The following is a 16974-nucleotide window of genomic DNA, read 5'->3' on the forward strand; positions in this document are numbered from 1 at the left end:
TTGATGCCAATAAAGCTTATTCTGACTGATGTGGGCTATCTGAAGACTGACTGACTGGTGATACCTGCCACAGATGCAGGGTTGGGGACTTGTGCTGATCCCTAATTTAGAACCAGCTCTTGGAGGTGGAAACACCTGAAGGGCATATGAAAGTCAGCCCCACCTTCACACAGGTTCCCCTTTGCCGATGAAGTAACCAGGGCCTATACAACTGCTTTAGAGGCAGCAGTTCAAGCTGAGATAGGGTACAGGTCTTGAATTTCCTGTAATTTCTCAGTGTGGATCCCCTAATTGATATGAGAGAATCTGCTAAACTGTTCTCTGCTACCTTTGTTGCTCATCCATAAAGTAGTCTGTTTTTTTTTTTTAAGAAATTTGTGAATCTACAGTTATTATAACACATCAGTGTTAAAAACTGATAGCCCAAATGAAACAAAAGTAAGCAGAGATGCAGATTGTTTAAATAACATAATAAAAAGCTTGAACTAAGAGAACTATGTAGAACTTTCTAGCAATAGAGAATATAAGTCTTTTTGGACATATAAGAAATGCTACAGAAAAACTGACCATATCTAGGCTACAAAGGAAGCCTCAGTAAATTCCAAGAAATAATAATTATGTTATGATCGCTGACCATAGTACTATAAAAATATAAGTTAAAATAAAGTTATCTAGAAGACACCAATATATCTAGAAACCAAATAATATTATGGGGAAATCTTGGATAGAAAGGAAGAGTTACTAGTTAAGTTCATAGTGGATATAAGGAAAGTTAGTAAAAATAATAATTGATACTGAAAAATAATAAGATCCCTCCCTTTCCAGTTAAGTGGGGCACAGCTGAAACAGTTGTCAGAGGAGAATCTATTGCTTTAAATTTATTTTTCAGGAAACAAAAAAGGTTAACATTAATCGAGAATTCAACCCAAGACATTGGAATAGAACACACTGAAATAAACAAGAAGGAAAGAAATAATAAAGACAAGGATCAATGGAGAGCAAACAAGCAAAAGCAATAGAAGACTGACAACCCAAAACTTATAAATAGCAGAAACCATCCTATAATCATTTATTGATTTATGCAGATGTGAATTAACAAAAATTAACCAGGAAAACAGAGTCAATAAAAGAAACTGAATAATACCAGAATAATATCTATGATTGGGTGAAAATATAAAATTATGTTTATTCTCCCCAAATTAGCTTATAAATTCAAGACAGACTGACAAATTTCCAGTAGGATTCTTTTAAAGAGCTTGATAGGTATATTTTAAAAAGTAGAAAAATAAAGGTTTATGAATAACAAGCTTGAAATAAGGACAATGAAGAGAAGAAACTTTATTCCAGAGTAAGATCTATTGCTAATATTATTGTGGCAAAGCTGGGGTAAACAGAACAGTGTATCAGTTGAGAGAACTCAGCTTCAGGCCAGGTATATAAAAGAATTTAAGAAATCATAAAAATGACCCACTAATAAAACTGGACGCTGGCAGAGTCTATCCCTAGAGATGATTGCAACATTCTCTCCCCTCCCACATGCACTTTTTACAGTGTGACCTTGATATTCTTCCCACTGGGAGCTGGGGGATGTATGCCCCCTACCCTTGATTCTGGGCAGGTTTTAACTGTAGTGGAAGTAACACTAAGTAATTTCTGATGCTGTGTTATATAAAGTGGTACATCTGAAGCCTTTTTTCTTTCTTTCTCAGAATTCAACCTTCAAAATGAAGATGTCTGAATAGTCTGTGATGAGGTGCAAGTAGGAAGAAACTGTGGCTCCCCCCACCCCTCAGCCATAGTGGAACCCTGGTGGACAGCTGCCAGGAATGCCTAGCTAGAAAATGCATCCTTCAGTTCCAGCCATCTCAGTCGGCACTCCCAGCACAAAGAGCAACCATCCTAATGCTCCTACCAATATGTGAGCAGATATGTGAGCAAAAGAAATGTTTTTATTTTAAGCCAAGAACTGGGGTATAGACCAGAGGTGCTAGGGTTGTGTGTGTGAGAGAGGATTCACCAGAGACAGAGCGGGGAACAGAACAGGCAGACTGACTGAAATACACTGCTGAGGGGAGCAGCGGGTGAGACAGGAGAGGTCTGCTGCACTATGTTGGTAGCTCCCTGGCCGGGGATCGAACTCGTGCTGCAGTAGCTGCGGATTTCTTCATAGTGCTGATGCTTAACCCCTTGAGCTACCAGGGAGATCCCTCATTTCGAATGTTTTGTTACACAGTGGTTTTTTAAACAGCTCTCTAGCTCACATCACACACACACACACACACACACACATTTATATATTAATTTAATATGCCAAAGAAACATAGAACTTATAGACTTATGTAGGAGAACATAGAACTTATGTAGGAGAAACATAGAACTTATGTAGGAGAAATATCTTTGTAACAGGTATGGGGAAGAATTTCTTTTTTTAAAATATAATTTATTTTTATATATTTTACATCACTGTTAATTTTTGTACAGTGTTTGCTATTTCCCTGCAGGTTTAGTCCCCATGGAATTCCCACCACCAATTCACCGGTGCACCATCACACCATTGTTACAGGGCAAACCACCATATAAAACGGGTTGCCTGACTGTGGGTCCTCACCCGCGCGCTTCAAGGGGACTTATTAATGCTAAACTGCAGGCACACACAAAAGGTTGATAAAAGGTTTATTTACAAGGGAAGGGGAAATGGGAAATGAATAACTCAGGGAGAAAAAGGAGATAAGTTCTTAAATGCATCCGTTCTGCTGACCTGGAATTCCAATGACTCGCCAAGCTGGCGAAAAACCTAGCACGCTGCATGGCTAAGAGGGCAACCCCCGGCCACAAGGACAGTTAAATACTCAAACCTAGAGCCTAGTTGCTTAACTCCACCCTCAGGTCCTTGCAACCTTCCCTTTGGTGATCATGGGATTTGTAGTTCCCAGTGTCATGGGGGTGGAGTCCACAAAGCCTGTATGGAGTCTGCTCAGGACATCCTTTCCCCCTAACACCATCACCATAGTCCCTTGTGCTCTTCCCTCTCCTGTTTTGATCCCTCTTGCTCCCCCGCCCCTATATTCAGAATGTCTCTGATTTGTAGTTGCCTGTTAATTTTTTTTATTTATTATTATTATTTTTTCTGATCCCTTATTTGGTTTCTCTACATTCTTACTATAATTGAAACCATCGAGTATTTTTCTTTTTCCTTCTGACTTATTTCACTGAGCATAATCCCTTCCTGCTCCATCCGTGTTGCCACAGATGGCATGTTTATCTTTTTTGATTGCTGAATTGTATTCCATTGTGTGTATGTACCACATCTTCCTGACCCAGTCATCTATTTTGGGGCATTGGGAACAAAGGCGTGGGGAAGAATTTCTTAAGCAAAACTCCAGTTGCACAAACCATAATTTTAAAAACTAATAATTTTGATTAAATAGAAATTAATTATCAATTCCCAGTGGGGAACTAATAAAGTTAAAAGACAGATGATAGTTTGAAGTTTGTTTGTAAAGTACCAAACTTTAAGAGCCTAAGGACCTGTTGTAAATCAAGAAAAAGGCAGGAATTCCTATAAAAATGGGTAAATGATACAAATTAGCAATTTACAGGGAAACCATATGACTACAAAGCAATGAAGATGTTCAAACTCACTAGTGATTAGAGGCATAAAAGTAAAAATAATGAGAATTTATGTTATACCCGTCAGATTGACAGAACTTGGGAAGCCGAATGTACTTGTTTCTGAGGGCTGATGTAAAAAAATACTCCAAACTGGGTGGCTTACACAATGGAGACAGCTTGTCTCATAGTTCTGGAAGCTAGAAGTTCAAAGTCAAGGTGTTGGCAAGATTGGTTCCTTTTGAGGGCTGTGAGGGCCAGTTTATTTCATCATTCTCTCCTAGCTTCTGGTGGTTGGCTGGCGATCTTTGATTTTGTTAACTTGTAAATGTATCACTCCAATCTCTGCCTTCAGCTTCACATGCATTCCCCCATGTCTGCTTCTTTACATCTGTACATGTCTGTCTTTGTGTCCAAATTTCCTCTTTTTATAAGGACACTAGGCATATTGGATTAGGGTCTATCCTAGTGATCTCATCTTAATTGGAGTGTATCTGCCAAGACCCTACTTTTAAATATGGTCACATTCTGAGCTACTGGGGGGTCACGAGTTACGGATTTTTTTTTTTTTTTGGAGAGGAAGACACATTTCAATCCTTCACCCTGTATATTTCTAGTGTTGGCTGAGATATGAGTCTCAGAAACCCTCAGGCATTGCTGGCGGGAGGGAGACTTGAGAGAACACCTGGCAATGCTTAGTCAAACCAAGTACACGTACACCATATGATTCAGCTTTGCTGCTCCTGGGCATATGTGCCTGACAGGTTCCCACTTCCACTTGTAAGGGACATGTATGAGGCTGTTCATCGGAGCTCTGTTTGTGGGAGTGGCAGTTGGGAACACTCTCTTTTCCAACCTTGGGAGATTGGATGTGTGAAATAAAGCAAGTGCAGATTATGGAATAGTATGCGACATTTAGGAGAAATGAACTAGATGTAAGCCTGGCAGTACGGATAGCTCTTAAAAACATCACGCTGGGTGAAAAAGGAAGAAATAGAATGATGTCTTAAACATGAACCATTTCTAATGATGTCTTAAACATGAACCATTTCTATATATGCAAAGACAACAGTCAAAGGATGCATACACATAAACATAGTGAAATGGACATTACAGGGAGGGAAATGGGCTGGGGAATAGAACTGAGAGGGAATTATAAAAAAGCAAGGGGAGAGGGATTGTGTATAGACCCAAAGCTGTCCTATATTGTGAAACGAAGAATCTGATTGATTCCACCCTGGGTCCTGAAACACAGAAAAACCTCCCCACTAAACTCTCCACTTGCTCTGACTTAGTGCTTGCCTCAGGAGATGCTTCACCCTGTTACTGCTCTTACTCTGTTTGCCAATACTCTCCTCCCCTGGGGAGTCTTAGACTTAGGGTTGGAAGAGATTTTCCCTTCAATAGTACCCCCTCACCCCTCAGTGCTTGTTGAGGGGATACAAGAGAAGCAAGAAGTGCTTCCTGTTGTCAGATCAATTCGTCTAGATGAGGAGATAACAGTTCAAGAACAGTTAGATAATGATTCAAGACAGTATGTAATTAAGTGTCAAATCGTGTGGGGCCAGGCTGCAGCTCAGCAAAGCAGAGATGCCGGGAAGAACAGGATGACTGCTCAAGATAAAAATAGATAGATGGAATTTTTGTGACTTTAGAAGAATTTGTTCAAGTGGAGCCACTGCAGCAAGATTTCCCTGGCTCCTGGGCCTGAAGCCAGCTGCCAGGAACTGTGGATTCCAACTGAACTACTGCCAGGAGGTTGCCACTACCTGCTGGTGGTGAAGCAGCAGGAGGGAGGTGCTTTGGACATACCACCCACCTTTGTTTGAATGTGATTGCTATGCACAAAGGCTCTAGATTAAGATTTTGTCTGAGGACATGTCTGTGTTAAAACGTTAACACTGGGTCACACAAAAAATAGTGGTATTTAAGACAGGGCTCTCTCTCTGTCTAGTGCGGGGGTCAGCTGACTATGGCCTGTGGGCCAGATCCAGCCTAGGCCCCGTGTTTTGCTCATGAGCTAAAAATGATTTGGACATTTTTAAAGTCTTAAAAACCCTAAACAATTAAGTAATAAAGACTTTATGTGGCAAAGTTGAAAATATTTATTATCTGACCCTTTACAAAAAAAACTTCCCCTTATCTGGAATCTAGAAGGCTCTGAAAATGCTGAAGATATGAAGAGCTAATTATTACTAGCTGACACTTCCTAGTTCACACTTAGGTGTCTAAAGATAGTGTTAGTTTCAGGCACTGCACCATGTTCACAAACTTAATCGTCCACTAAACTCTACGAGGTAGGGACTATCACTAGCCCCTTTTACAAATGAGGAAACTGAGGCACAAGAAGTTTGACTTGGCTCAGTTCCTGCGGTGGCTTTTCTTCAGTGGGCCTGAGAGGGGCATCGCAGTGGTTAGGAACAATGGGTCTCACACTAGTCTGTCTGGTTTGACTCCTGGGCTTGTGAGTTAAATGAGTGCTGCTGCCTAAAGTGCTCAGGCTGAGGGGCATGTGGCTCAAGAGCCGGGTAAGTGTCCCTGATGGTTATGACTGTGATGCTGCAGAAGTCACATTGACAGACAGCATTGTGTCACGGTGACATCGCAGTAACATCAGTTACTTGAGCTGGAGAATTGGAGAAAAGCAGTTCTTTTCTCCAACTGGGAGGGGGGCTGTGCCCCACAGGGTACTGTGCCTGCTGGAGGCAGTGTGGAAAATGAGTGTGGTGCGTAAGGAGGGTGTGCACTGAATGGGTGTGGTGGGCAGGTGTGTGTGTGTGAGCTCAAGCATGCTATATAACTGTGAAATTTTGAAGATAGAATGAGAGGTCACAGGGAAAATTTCTTGGTGAAGCATCAACATAAAACTTAATTTTAAAAAATTGCCAAGTCTGTAACTGTTTTTTTTTTAAATAAATTTTATTTTTATATTCCCCATACAATTGCAACCCCCTTATTTTGACCCCAATCCCTCCCGTCCCTGCCCCCCACCCCCCATAGAGTGTCTCTGGTCATAGTTTTTTGTTGATTTTGATTTTCACTTTCTTATAGTTATTCATTTTCCTGGTCCCTTATTTAAGTTTTCTAGATTCCTGCTATGAGTGAGACCATCCGGTATTTTTCTTTTTCTTTCTGGCTTAGTTTGCTGAGCATGATCCCTTCCAGCGCCATCCATGTGGCTGCAAATTGCAAGTGTTTATCTTTTTTGAATGCTGAGTAATATTCCATGGTGTATATGTACCACATCTTCTTGATCCAGTCATCTATTTTTGGGCATTTGGGTTGTTTCCAAAGCTTAGCTATTGTAAACAGTGCTGCTATAAACATAGGGGTGCGGGTGCTCTTTGGAATTGATATTTCTGTGTCCTTTGGGTAAATACCTAGGAGTGGAATTGCTGGATCATATGGAAGCTCTATGTTTCGTAGGTCAAGAAATCTCCACACAGCTCTCCATAGTGGTTGGACCAGTTTGCACTTCCACCAACACTGCAGGAGAGTTCCTTTTTCTCCACATCCTTGCCAACATTTGTTGTTGCTAGTTTTTTTAATATGTGCCATTCTCACTGGTGTAAGATGGTATCTCATGGTAGTTTTGATTTGCATTTCCCTGATTACAAGTGATGTTGAACATTTTTTCATATGCTTGTTGGCCATTTGCATTTCCTCTTTGGAGAAGTTTCTTTTTAGCTCTTCTGCCCATTTTTTGACTGGATTATTTTCTTTGTTGTTGTTGAGTCTCATCAGCTCTTTGCAGATTTTTGTGATCAGTTCTTTATCATTAGTGTTGTGTGCAAAAATGTTCTCCCAGTCAGTGGGATTTCTCTTTGTTTTTGTTATTGTCTCTTTTGCTGTGCAGAAGCTCTTTAATTTGATGTAGTCCCAGCTGTTTATCTTTGCCTTCACTATCACTGCTTTGGGTGATGTGTCTGTAAAGATGTCTTTGATGTGCATATCATGTAGTGTTTTGCCTGTATTTCCTTCTATGTATTTTATGGTTTCAGGTCTTATGTCTAGTTTTTTAATCCATTTTGAGTTGATTTTTGTGTATGGTGTGAGGTAGTGGTCAAGCTTCATTCTTTTGCATGTAGCGACCCAGTTTTCCCAGCACCATTTATTGAACAAACTTTCTTTGCTCCAATCCATATTCTTTGCTCCTTTGTCAAAGATTAGTTGACCATAAATCTGTGGGTTTATTTCTGGATTTTCTATCTGATTCCATTGGTCTGTGTGTCTGTTCTTGTTCCAATACCATGCAGTTTTGATGATTATGGCTTTGTAGTACAGTTTGAAGTCTGGGAGTGTGATGCCTCCATTCCCTTCTTTTTTTTTTCAGGAGAGCTTTGGCTATTTGGGGTTTGGTGATTCCATATTATTTCATCAATAATTGTTCTATTTCTTTGAAGAATGACATTGGAATTTTTATTGGAATAGTATTGAATCTGTATATTGCTTTTGATAGGATGGCCATTTTAATAATATTTATTCTTCCAATCCATGAGCAGGGGATGTCTTTCCATTTCTTTGTATCTTCTTCTATTTCTTTTAACAGTGTTTTATAGTTTTCTTTGTATATCAATGAGACAAAAAATAAGTAAAGATACTAAAGCTCTAAATAAGGATCTAGAGCGCTTGGGCTTAACAGACATCTATAGGACACTAAACCCCCAAAAAAACGGAGTACACATTTTTCTCAAGCACACACGGATCATTCTCCAGGATCAATCACATACTGGGACACAAGACAAACATCAACAGATACACCAAGATCGAAATCATACCAACCATCTTTTCTGACCATGAAGGCATCAAACTAGAAATAAACCATAAAAAGAAGGCAAGGAACTCTCCTACCCCATGGAGATTGAAAACCACACTACTGGAAGACCACTGGACTAATGAGGAGATCAAAGAAGAAATTAAAAAATTCTTTGAATTGAATGACAACGAGGACACCAATTTCCTAAATGTATGGGATGTAGCAAAAGCAGTAATAAGAGGAAAATATATAGCAATAGAGGCTCACATCAAGAAACAAGAAAGAACTCAAAGAAACAACCTAATCTCGAAGCTCAAAGTTCTAGAAAAAGAACAACAACAACAAAAAACCCCAAAACCAGAAGAAGAAAAGAAATAATAAAAACCAAAGTAGAAATAAATGAAATTGAAACTAAAAAAAAATCCAAAATATCAATGAAACCAAGAGCTGGTTCTTCAAAAAAATCAATAAAATAGACAAACCCCTAGCCAGGCTCACAAAGGAAAAAGGGGAAAAAGCACAAATAAACAGGATCATAAATGAAAGAGGAGAAATTACAACGGACACAGCAGAAATCAAAAGAATAATCAGTAACTACTATGAACAGTTATATGGAAACAAGTTCAACAATCTAGAGGAGATGGACAAATTCCTACAACTCTACAATCACCCAAAGCTAGAGAAAGAAGAAATAGAACACCTAAACAGACCAATTACAAGCAGCGAAATTGAAATGGTAATCAAAAACCTCCCCCAAAACAAAAGCCCAGGACCTGATGGATTTACAAATGAATTCTATCAAACATTCAGAGACGAATTAGTGCCTATCCTTCACAAACTATTCCAAAAAATTGAGAAGGAAGGGACAATACCAAACACGTTCTATGAAGCCAACATTACACTAATACCAAAACCGAAAAAGAACAACACAAAAAAGGAAAACTACAGGCCAATCTCCCTAATGAACACTGATGCAAAAATCCTCAATAAAATTTTAGCTACCAGAATCCAACAATGTATCCATAAGATAATTCACCACGACCAAGTAGGATTCATTCCAGGGACACAAGGATGGTTCAACATCTGAAAATCAATCAACGTTATCCAACACATCAACAAAAAGAAATATAAAAACTATATGAGAATATCAATAGATGCTGAGAAAGCTTTCGACAAAGTGCAACACACATTTATGATAAAAGCCCTTGAAATTCTTGGGATACAAGGAACATACCTCAACATCATAAAGGCCATCTATGACAAGCCAACAGCCAATATCATTCTCAATGGTGAAAAGCTGAAAACATTTCCATTAAGATCTGGAACAAGACTAGGATGTCCACTCTCACCACTGCTTTTCAATATAATACTGGAAGTCCTAGCCAGAGCAATAAGACAAGAGAAAGACATACAAGGAATCCAAATAGGAAAAGAAGAAGTCAAACTATCACTATTTGCAGATGATATGATAATATACATAGAGAACCCCCAAAACTCCACAGAAAAACTAATTCAACTCATCAATCAGTTCAGTAAAGTAGCAGGATACAAAATGAACACACAAAAGTCAGTAGCCTTCCTATACACAAACAATAAATCTGAAGAAGAAATAAAAAAAAAAATCCCTTTTATTATTGAAAAAAAATTAAATACTTGGGAATAAATCTAACAAAAGAGGTAAAGGACCTATACAAAGAAAACTATAAAACACTGTAACTGTTTTTCAAATCTTCTGGAATTATCTTTGTTTTCTTTAAATGTCTCGTTATGTTGAGACCCAGCCACTTAGGGCGAGGATTTATGTGGATTTTGTTTTATGTCGATTGAACCTGTTACTAGCTCTCTAATAGGGTGCCGTTCTTGATAGGGTAGCATGAGAAAAGAGAGAGTACTGGCTTCTCCACCCTGAAACTCTAAGGGTATAAAGTGCTTTTTTAGCCCAGGGCATTGACAGGAATGTCTCAAGACCATTTTAGAAACAGATTGGTTAAGAGCGATATACAAGAGTTACCTCTAAAACTACTGCAGATGTCAAAGGTGCTGGGAACATTTAAAAATCTCTAAATCTAGTTGCAGGCGTCCAGTGGTAGAACCAGCTCACTCCACATTACAAGGGGCAGTTGTGCATAAATATTCCCAGCTCTGCTTTTCAGTGATGTCACACTGGTGACTTGAAATTGGCCACCATGGAGGCATTGACATCAGAGAAATCAGCAAATACTACAAACCAGAGTTTTCCCCTTACTTTGAGTTGTTGTTAAATCTCAACCAGCACACCACTGTACACAGCACTTATTTCTCTTATCAGTTCCAAAATTTCTTTTATTACCTAGAGTAACAAAGGTAGCATCATGAGGAGAGGAAACTTATTATGATGGTGAAATTGTATTATCTTTTAAAAGATTTATTTATTTATGCATACAAGAGCTGGGGCATAGGCCAGAGGTACAGGGTGGGGGTGGGCGGCGGTGGTGAGAGGATTCACCAGAGACAGAGTGGGGAGCCGAACAGGCAGATCTACTGAAATTCACTGCTGAGGGGAGCAGCAGGTGAGTCAGGAAAGGTCTGCTGCACCATGTGTGTTTGCTCCCTGGCTGGGGATTGAACTTGTGCTGCAGTGGCTGCCAATAGCTTGATAGTGCTGTGTCTTTAACCCCTGCGCCACCAGGGAGGCCTGCAAAATTGTTTTTTTGACAGACTGAATAGTTGTTCTTGGTATTAGAAGGGACTTTTTCTTTCTTCTTTCTTTTTAAAAATCATCAACAAATTCCAGTATTTATTTAAAATCACCAAATACATTTTTGGTAGATGAAAATTTGTTGATCGTCCCTTATTTTAAAAAATTGCTTTGCATTAAAAAATTGTTTATTTTTGATTGAGGTAATATTTGGATATCCCCATCAGGTATCACCACCATAGTGAACCCCCCACCAAGTTACCCACAGTCCATCACGACAGCCCAGCCCATTGTGCTTCCTTCCCTCTTTGTTTTTACCCCTTCCCCTCTGGTTGCTTCAGTTCTGTAGTCAGCTTTCAAGGGTTAGTTTGGAAGCCTGTCTTTATTTGACTCTTAATTTACTTAGTTGCTCTAGATTCCACATATTTGTGACACCATCTGGTATTTATCTTTTTCCTTCTGACTTATTTCACTTAGCATTATCCTTTCCAGCTCCATCCATATTGCTGCAAATGGCATGAATTTATCTTTTTTTGATTGCTGAGTAGTATTCCATTGTGTATATATAACCTCATCTTTTTGATCCACTCATCTGTGCCAGAGCACTTAGGTTGTTTATATAACTTAGCCATAGTAAACAATGCTGCAATAAACATGGGAGGGCTAGTTTCCTTTCGAGTTAGTGTTTTTGAATTTTGGGGGTAGATGCCAGGAGAGGATTACAGGGTTGTGATGGCACATCCATTTTTAATGCCTTGAGACACGGCCACACTGCTTTCCATAAAGGCTGGGCATTTCTGCATTCTTGGGGGACTTTTTCAATGTTTCAGTGCTAATTGATCTAATTTTGTTCTGTTTTGACATCAAATGTTCTAGGGAAACAGAGTGGATATGAAATGATTGAGTTTTTAATGCTTAAATAGTTGTGTGTGTGAATGTTTATGTGACATGAAAGACTTTTGAGCTGGAGGGAGCTGATGTGTGGCAATGTAGTTATATAAAGATGGAATATATTTTGGCTAACTTCTCTGTTTCACTCAGATTTATTTTTGATTTTTGTGTTTTGTGTGTGGGGGAGTATTTTGGTGTGCATTGACTTGCTGTCTTTCCACTAAGAAATTAGAGGGAGAGAAGTGTACTTTTAAAGTTTATTTAATGCAAGTCATACCCTGGGAGGATGAATTGTCACCCATGTGAGGCTATTATGTTGAGACCTGTTTTTCGACAATAGCTAATTTTCAATAAAGAGATTATCCTGTAAAAATGAAATAACTTTGGAAAGGAGTCAAAGTTTCACAATTACATTATAGAAGTTTGCTCTTATCTGTGCTTAGTTCTAATTAACACAAGAATGTGATTTCAGATGACTTTAAAGTGGGGGTAAGCGCCTTTGTTGTGTGACCGTCACTGTTCGTGGAAGAACCAACTCTTGTGGAAAAAGCAGACTCTGCAGCCATTGCAATATAATTATGTGTGTTTTGTTTGTTTTTACAGAACAGATGCAAGACAAAGAACATAGTATGTGATATTGGAATGTAATTTCGAAACATATGTTTCCAAAATTATGGAAACGTTCTGGATGATAAATAAATCCTTTCAGCCTCAGAGGGTACAGGCTTGTAAGGCTGAGGGAGAGAGCTGGGTGTTGGATGGGGAGGAACGTGCTTTAAGTAAGAGGCTGAATAGTAAGCACATCAAAGCCATTAAAGCATAAACCCCCAGATTTAAAAACGTGAGAGGCAAAAGATTATGTAGCGTGGTCTGGCGGCTTTATAGAGCCCATTTCAAATGAGGGATAGAACAAAAGAATGTGTGATTGAAGCTCTTGAAGAGATTTATTTCGGGAGAGAGGCAAACATTTTTCTCTGATACCAATTAACCAGGAAAAAGCACCATGTCATAAATGCCAATATTAAAAATGTAAATCCCACACCCGAGGGTGTATTGAAGACAGGTCACAATGCTTTGAAGATGGAATGCATAAAGAGATAACAGGAAGAGAGCTTTCGGATCGCCCAGCCTACCTGCTTAGTTCTTCTGTGTTCTTCTGTGTTCTTCTTAGTTCTTCTTAGTTCTTCTGCTTGCTGGGGAGACATTCCATGGGAGAGGTACTCTTGTTTGGTGCAGTTTGGCCACTTGACCAATGTGGGATTTCGATCCCATTGAAGAGAATTTATTATGGGAACTCCTGGAGATCATCTTTATCATACTGTTCCATCTGTAATAGCCTGGAGATGTTCCTAGGTTTTCCTACATTATTTTGAGTAGTATAGTTCACATAGCGGGTGTGTAAAGGTAATTATAAAATGCAAAGTGAAAACCATCAAGCACCATGTATAACACTTTTTATGCCTTTTAAAGTGTATTCACATCCATTCACTTAGTTGTTCCTCACCATAATCCTGGGTAAACGGAAGTCTTTAGAGCTTGAGGTGAATTTCAGATGATTCAGTCCAATCCTTTCATGGAGAGAGAGGCCTGGGAGGTTGAGAGGTGTTTTTTTCTTTTCTTTTTTTTTTTTAATTTTCCTGTGCTTTGTTTCACTTAAAATCACATTACACTTGACATTATTGTCTCTATGCAATATTGTTAGGATTTTTTTAAATTTCCATATGTGCACATGTTCCTCCCACCCTCCACCTAACTATCCATGCCCAGATCCTATCTGTCCTCCTTCTCTCCTCCAGGTCTCAAGTTAGTTCTACCCATTAGCCTACTAGGAAGACTGAACAAGGAGGTATCTGAGCTTCTCAGCTGCCAAGGGGGTTGTGTGCTGAAGCTCAGGTTTCTATGTTACATTGATAATAAGGCACCCCAGCCAAATAAAAAGTGTTGGCTGGAATAGAGACGTCTGTTGCTACAACAGTATTCAACTCGTCGTTACTAAACTAAGATAATAAATCTTTTTGCCTTTTGTATTTTGGTGCATTGAAACATTATCTTTTATGATCATAGGTGTTGCTTCATTATTTAAAGCATACTTGTTATTGCAGGAAAGACAAGCTCATGTTTGATTTATAATGGAACGATTGTGCTTTGAGTTAAATGAAAGTTCAAAGGAAAATGAATTCTAAATAAGAATAATTGAAGAGATTCAAGGTTCATTTGAGTTTATATTCATCAAGGCAATTGTCTCCAGAAATCCTCTTATTTAAAGCAACAGGACAGATCGTAACTTACAAACTTTGCCTTTATGACATCACTTTATTCTATATATCATAATCAGAAATGTTAAGCCTCAGCAGTAATTTATACAAAATGTATTGTTACAGAGTTGTAAATGTCATTAAGTGGTAGACTTATGCATCAGTGTCATGCAAGTTGAACCCTGGATTTAAAAAAATTACCCATAATGCAAGTATTCTATAAAAATATTCTTAGTCCTTTCTTCTCCCGAGCAGCTTCATATTAAAAGTTCAGTTTCATTTTATACCTGTACTCTGCTCTGGAAAGTGCAACCTTTATTTCTCCTTCATGTTTTTAAAGTCACCTTCTTAATTCTGGTAGAACATAACTCAAACAACTGAAAATGTTAGGAATGGATTTACAGTCCCTCTGGCTACTCTCTATCTGGGATGGAGAGGGAAGTGGGGCTGGAGATAACTTTTCCTGCCATCGAGGGACACCTAGAGAGAAGAGGCAATGAATTGTAATGTGCCAACTAGTTTTGATTATTCTGGGACTTGTGATGGAAGTTGTGTATTATTCTGGTCTCTGGTTTTCTGTTTTGGCTAATTTCTCTGCTGAGTGGCACTTCTGGTGGCCAGGGACAAGTGTCCACTATGGTGGACAGATAGTGACAAAGGAATGCCTCCCATTGGTGTACCTACTTCGTGTCAGACACAGGGAAGAACCTTCACAAATGTATTATTTTATTTAATCTTCACAAAAATATAATAAGGAAGGTACTATTATCCCATCTTATAGATTATAAAATCTCGGTGTAATTTATTCATTTCTCAGCTCTTTATTGAGTTTCTCTTATGTGCTAGTCCCTGAGATAAGATGGTAAATGAAGGTGAGACCCTGTGTCACTTAGATTATACTAGGGGAAAGAGAAATTACACCAACTGTCCCACATCTAAAACATAAAATTACAAACAGTGAGAAATGCTATGCACAAATCTTGGAGGGGATTATGGGACTCATAAACAGGGGATCAGATCTAGTTCGTAGTGTCAGTGAGAACATCTTGAGGGCATAACCTTGGAGCTGAGCTCTAAAGGAGGGAGAAAATGTCCAAATTGGCACAGAGTCAGCGCCTGAGCTGGATCCAAACTCTGCAGCCCCTACATTCTATCCACATAGCACCACCGCCACAAGTAGTTGAGGCAAGGAACTCAATTCAACCCTTAGGGCTCCAGCCACCAGCCACATTCCACCAGCTTCTGCCTCCATGGACCCTGTCTGTGGGAGTGGGTGATGGGCTTGGGGACTGCAGTGAGCTCTGCAACGCGAAGCAACCCTCGCTGTCTGGGCATTCTTTCCATTTTCCTCATGGCTCTGTCTAGACGGGACTCGGTGCTGGCAATAGAGGCAACCCTTTGCATTACTCGTGATTGGGGAGGGGAGGGGGGTAGAGCGGGGGTGGCCGGTTTCAAATACCGAGGAGGGACTTGATTAACGACGACATGGGCCAGAGTTCAGAACATTGTTCAGAACCATTGCCTGAACTTCTAAAACTTCCCAGAGCCTACCTCCTAGTCTAACTCCCTTTGCTCAACCCTGCCTCCCCTGATCTAAAGCCATCTTGGGATTGGCTATCAGCTGGAAAATCTCCCTGACCTGCGGAGGAGGAACCACAGCAGGGAGTCCTGTTAGTGTTGTGGGAGGGTGCGTGGAATCTGATCAGAGCATTCCTCACTTATGTTTCCACCCACTTTGTGTCTGCGGGCGAGCTGCCCCGTTGGACACGGAGGCCACCCCAGAGCCACACCTTCCAGCTGGGCACCAGGGTGGGACCGCTGAGGATGGAGGCGAGAAGTCTGGGAAATGGAACATTTTCCTGGGTCCTCGGCTGATGCCAGCCCCCCAACCCTCACCCCTTTTCTTGTTAGATTACAGAAGAGTGATTTGTCAAAGACGTTGGTTGACTCTTCAAATCACTCCTCCAAAAACCAAACATAAACATTTTTAAAAATAGGGAAAAAACCTTTCTCCTTAAGCCTAAATTTCTACCACTGGTGTTTTATTCTTTTAGGTTAAGCAGCATTGTCTTCTCACTTCAGTGATTGTTTTAAAAAATGCATGCCATCTGGGGAGGAGAGTTTGAAGTTCTGGCCCCCTTAACATGAATGAGTTTATCATCTCCCGTTTCAGTGTCTGGCCAGAGGGCAGCTGGAAGGACGTGGGTATCTTGGGGGCCAGGTTGTCAAAGTGGGGGTAGCGGGAATGTGCAGACCTCCACTTTCTCTGGTCCCAGCAACCCGTTGCATAAAGCAACGATACGTGGTGATCGCTAGGGGGCGGAAGTAGGCCAGCAATTGGCGCCTACTATTCGTTACCGTCGCTGAAACTTCAGTTGGCAAACAGGCATTATTAGTGCTCTTTTTTAGAAACCTGGAGTCTTTCCAAGATAGTATGAATGCGTGGGTTAGGCCACTGTAGTGCAATGAAGCAACTACCCAGAAAATAAAAGCCTGTATAGATAAAGCAGAGACCCAATAGATTCTGTCGATGGACTTTAATATTGTTTTCCCACCGTTTTTATTATGAAAATATACTGAACATTTCTCAGAGCTAAAATTAAAATGAGAACATTGGAAGGCAAACTGGTTTGTCAATGCATGTGGGTGCCCTAGATTTCACAAAAGGTGAAATGTTACATACGGATCTATTTTCCTGATGAGAGAGAGCAAACTCTCTTGAGGAATGGTGGGAAAAAAAAACAAAACACACAAACCCTCACAGTCAAACATATATCGTGCTGTTA

The 16974-nt window shown here is 39.9% G+C and overlaps 1 long non-coding RNA gene across 3 annotated transcripts in view; it reads left to right on the forward strand.

Annotated features, from left to right (window-relative positions):
- The window catches only part of LOC119259844 (uncharacterized), a 102729-nt gene that overhangs the window by 45329 nt on the left and 40426 nt on the right, over positions 1-16974 (forward strand). For all 3 annotated transcript variants that reach the window (XR_005128584.2, XR_008554339.1, XR_008554338.1), the window contains exon 3: positions 1710-1918. This is a non-coding gene — a long non-coding RNA (uncharacterized LOC119259844). The remainder of the gene's footprint in view (positions 1-1709; positions 1919-16974) is intronic.

This window comes from Talpa occidentalis, unplaced genomic scaffold, assembly GCF_014898055.3.
Source record: "Talpa occidentalis isolate TD23 unplaced genomic scaffold, MPIMG_talOcc4v2.1 talOcc4.5, whole genome shotgun sequence".
NCBI lineage: Eukaryota > Metazoa > Chordata > Mammalia > Eulipotyphla > Talpidae > Talpa > Talpa occidentalis.